Source organism: Calidris pugnax, unplaced genomic scaffold (genome assembly GCF_001431845.1).
Source record: "Calidris pugnax isolate Ruff unplaced genomic scaffold, ASM143184v1 scaffold5, whole genome shotgun sequence".
Taxonomy (NCBI): domain Eukaryota; kingdom Metazoa; phylum Chordata; class Aves; order Charadriiformes; family Scolopacidae; genus Calidris; species Calidris pugnax.
Window position 1 is genome coordinate 3,004,491 of NW_015090814.1, and position 4,933 is coordinate 3,009,423.

Here is a 4,933-nt window from a genome sequence, read left to right on the forward strand (position 1 = left end):
ACTTCCTAGAAATGGTGGCGGCCGGGGGCGGGGGGGTGGAAAAGCAAGAGAAATTAATCTCCGGGGAGGGGTGTGAAGGTGTTGGGAGTCGTTCCTCAGGCGGGCGGAGGGGAGCGGGGCCGGGGGTGAGGGTCCCTGGGTCTGGCCGAGCTCCCTCAGCCCTTGGCCGGAGCCGGGGACGGGTCCCAGGGCCCGACCGGCGCCCTCTTGCCTCCTCCTCCTTCTCCGGGTGCTTTGCGGCCAGTCCGGAGCCGGTGGTTTGGGGTGTTTCGGAGCGTTTTGGAGCAGCCCTGCGAAGCTGAGGCGGGGGAATGCCTCCGAGGTCTTGTCCTGAAGAACTACAGCTTGGTAGGCATCGCTGTCTCGCCTTCAGGTACCCTCGAGGAATTTAATTTTGTGGAGGTTAATTAAAAGGCTGTTGTAAAGCAGGGAGGCTAAAGCTGTTCTGACAGCTCGTCTTACTTATTTATATATATTTTTTTAAATATTTACGTGAGTTTTTCTCCTCTAGCAGCTCTTAAAGGTGTTAACTGTTCTTCTGAATGTGCAGCAATTTTGCAGCAGTGTGGAATGTGCGTTTTTTATTCCCCTTTAAACTTAAGATGCGTTTTGTGCTGGGTCTGCCTTTCGTTTCAACACGGTAATGTCACTCGAACGCCGTTACGGTTCTCCCGGTTACTTGGCACTGAAGATTTCTGTGAATATCGCTTGCTGCAGTATTCTCGTAGCTAAGCTTTTCTTTTTTATAACTCCTCTCAAACATATAGTGAGTGTGTCCATGGACTCGTGCAGAATGAATCTGTATTTTTAGAGGCTGCTGTTATTCCATTTTGGGTCCTTTTAATGTTATAATGTTAGTGTTGCTTCAGGCTGAGTGGCTAAAATATAGTTCTGATATTTATTTTTAAAATTTTTTTAGTCTTCGTCTGCGTATCAGTCTCTTCAATGACTGTAGTAAGAACTAATGATAAAAAGGAAGGTGTGTATGGAGAAATGTTTTCCTGAAGGCTCTGAGATACTTTAGATTTCAGGGGAAAAAAAAGGTGACTACCTTTTTGGAAAGCATTTTGGAAAGTTCACTGTTAATGTTGTCAAGGTAGTCTCCATGCATGGTACTTTTAATAACTTAAAGCTAGAAAACCGACCTGTTTCCTAAAAGATATTTTGAGATACTCGTTTAGGTCAGAAGCACAGTGTGTTTAACCCATGCATGTCAGTGAAAAGTACTAGTTGGTTTAACAACATTGACAGTTTTAAAGCTGAAGAAGTAGTCACTAATGTGATGATGATGAATTGTGTTAGAATTGCTTTCCAACCTTAATTCCCACCTTCGACTGTAAATGACAAGCCTCACCACATCTGATGCTATTGCAACAAATTCTGTTATACGTACATAAACAACTCTTCTCTAAATCCTGGTGTTACAGAAACACCTCCTTATTCTCTGTGCAGCACTGAAATGTCTGAGAGGTCAATGTAGGCTCTTACCTGCAGGAGTTTGTAAACTGTCCTTGAAGAATGGACATAAAACACTAGCTGTGGTTGCACAGATGTAGCAGGAATGAAGAGGTGCTGAACTGGGCATGCGATTTGGATAATGCTAAAGGCTCGTTTTCTTACTTGCTTTTTATATTCCAGTATTTAAGTTGCTGCCTTTTTATTATCTTAACAGCTTTACAGTTCTAGGCAGCCACAAATTCTGTAGAGTACAGGCTTTAAAAGTGTGCTTTCTGGAGTGTGAACTGTAGCTTGGATTTACATATTTAATTGTTTTAAAATCCAGATATATTCGGTTGTATGAATTCTACCCTTTGGTCAGTTACAGTACATAAAATCCAGTAACTTTCTCCATGTTTGATGCATTAGCAATAATATCAGTCTTAAATAAATCAGAATTCTCCTGGGCTTATGTAGCGAAACAGCAGGAGAACAGTTAGTGACTTCTGTTAAAGGTCGTGTAGAAAAAGTCGGCTGTATATCTGGAATTGGAATTTAGGGTTCTTTTGCTTAATCTTCATCAAGAGGGGCAAAATGAGGCTGGGATTATTTGCTTTGTGTTTACTGAAGCCTGACTGCCCTCTTATGTAGAACTGACTATGTTGCAGGTATCGGCTGGCTGTAAGGCCTCTTGAAAGTAGCTCATAGTCCTCTTGCTGCAACTTTTGATCCAAGCTATCCTTAGGCACCGAATTTAACTTTAATTGGACCTGGTGTGTGGGAAGGCTGAGGAAACAGGCCAAGAAATGTGCAAGTAGTGAGTGTAATGTAAAGTGGATTCATTTTTTTATGTGTTTTGCTGTTTGTATAATTCATACTGTCTGAGGCATGCAATGACCCTTACAGATATGATGGACACAGGCTAAAGATGAAATTATTATGAACCTGTGTTCAGGCCTAAAAGACAGCTGACTTTTATGGGCAGTATGTGTTCTTTGGGTGGATTTTATTACTCAGAACCTGTGTTCTGTCACGTAAGAAACATGAATGCAAATACATCCAGTCCAATCAATGAATCTTGTTATATGCCAGTTGGAGTAATGTACTGGAGCTTATTTTGGGAGGTGGAGCAGAATGAATGTTCTTAGGTGCTGTCGTGAGTGTAATGCAAAGTTGATTTATTTTTTTATGTGTTTTGCTGTTTTTGTAATTCATACTGTCTGAGGCACACAATGACCCTTACAGATACGATGGACACAGGCTAAAGATGAAATTATTATGAACCTGTGTTCAGGACTAAAAGACAGCTGACTTTTATTGGCAGTATGTGTTCTTTGGGTGGATTTTATTACTCAGAACCTGTGCTCTGCCATGTAATAAATATGAATGCAAATAGATCCAGTCCAATCAATGAATCTTGTTATATGCCAGTTGGAGTAATTTACTGGAGCTTATTTTGGGAGGTGGAGCAGAATGAATGTTCTTAGGTGCTGTAGAATCAGGGAAAGTGAATGTTTGCCTGACTTCTCCCCAGTAATTTTGATAGACACAAAAAAAGAGGAGTTACTTATTTCTTCCCCTTGGTTGAGCTTTCACTTTACCTACTATGCTTTTGTACAAGTAGAAAGAATCAGTTGAATTGGACTTTGCCCACATTGCTGCAGAGTAGTGGGTTGCTTCCCATAGTGGTGATACTAAAGATTTTAAAAAATGCAAGGTAGTGGGTGGATGTGTAAACAGGGAACAGGTTTTTTCCTTTATACTGATGGCTGAATTCTTGATTCCTCTCTCAAACTGCAGTTAGAAGGGAGTGTGGAGAGAAGCCAGGGACTGGCCACAGTGTTTTGGTTAGCGCTCTCCTTTTTCTTCTAGCAGCCTGCACTGGTGTTTAGTGTTCTTTTGTTAAAATCATATATATGTAGGATTTAAAAGGATGGCCTACACGAAACCTGTTTTCTTCAGAACCCAGTTATTCAACAGCTTCTGGCCGTTCATCTCTCTCTGCAGATTAGAAATCTGTGTTTTCCTTTTGACTCTTTCTAAAGCATGTGACTTCTCCTACCGTCCCTGGTTCTCCTCATCCTCTATTTCTGTTGCTTTGGATTCTGAATGGCTTGTCTCCTGTTTCCTCTGTGTCAGCTGCTTGTCTGGTAACGAGAGAGTGGGACGCTGTTTCATCATACGGCAGTTGAGAAAAAGTTGGCTTTCTGGGCTTTCTCAAAGATTGTGTAATGTCCAGTGGTATGTTGAGTCATTATCAGGATACTTGTGGAGAAGACTGAGGAAGTGATGATAAGTATGCCAAAGATGATACTTTCTCTAAGAGGAAATAGAGTAATGTTTATAGCGAGTGATAGGACTGTCTCCTGTATCTTGCTTAAAGAAACCTGCATATGCAGAAATTAGAATGACACTCAGGTGGGATTTTCACCAGCTGGTTTTCCTGGTGACTCAGTCCTAAAGCCTTTCTAGGCAGATGATTAGGGTGTAGGAAAATGCCTATTCTGTTCCGATGGGTGAGTATGGATCCTGGTGATTCTTCCAAGCCTGCTTGCAGGGACACTTATCTTTGGGGTTTTTTTGACTGTTCTGGTCTCTGCTTCCCTTGTGTTACTCAAAGAGCTGGAGTGTGATAGCTGATTTGCACTGCCCTTGGAGGTGCTAAAGGCTACAGCTGGGGAGGCACCAGGTGAGTATGTGGCTTCCTAATCTAGTTTGGAACATTCTTGGCAGAGATTGACTTCTAAGCACCCAAAACAAGGTATGATGCAATGGTATCATTTTCATGCCATTAAAAAAGAAAAGACAGTTTCAGTACAGAAGAAAAATAATCTGATTAAACTTCAGAAACCTTTTCTAATACAGTTTGAGCATATTTTATGTAGCAAGGAGTAAAAGGAGGTTGCTGTTGCACAAAATGTTTTATTGTAAGGTATTCAGAAATCCTTTGTTTGTGGGTGCAGTAGATGTATATACGGTCTCAGTGTCAGGGTTCTGTTGTTGCCATGCTCTTACTTCACCAGAGGCAAGGGTCAGCCTGGAATTTGACATTGTTGTGGCTTCCTGCAGGAAACAGTGAAAATGCTGCTTGCTTTTTGACAGCTGCCGTGGAGGGAATGAACAGTGTTGCTGTTGATAGGCTTGAAACTTTGCCAGGAGGATGCCTGACTTCTGTTCTCCTCTAATGCATTTTTCTGTGCCTTTCCCCATTCCAGGCCCAAATACTGTAGCAACTTAAAAGCTTTAGCCATTCCTGGGCAGCACTGGCCCCAGTATTAACCTGTGTTGTGTTATCTACATGCTCTTTTACTAGTGCCCAGGTATGATTTAAGGGGTATTTATTTTGCTGCCTGATTTTTCTAACGTTCCTTTTCCTCTGTGCCTGTTATCAAAGTTGAGGCCAGGGGATACTACTTCTTACTTAACAGGAAAAGCTATAACCAGAGGCAGAGACTTTTCAGCTGTTAAGTTCACTATCTGTTGAATTCACTCTTAT

At 41.8% G+C, this 4,933-nt stretch overlaps 1 protein-coding gene across 1 annotated transcript in view; it reads left to right on the plus strand.

The window, feature by feature from the left end:
* Positions 1-4,933, plus strand: part of LOC106886558 (serine/threonine-protein kinase Sgk3) — a 41,661-nt gene that overhangs the window by 216 nt on the left and 36,512 nt on the right. The window lies entirely within an intron of this gene.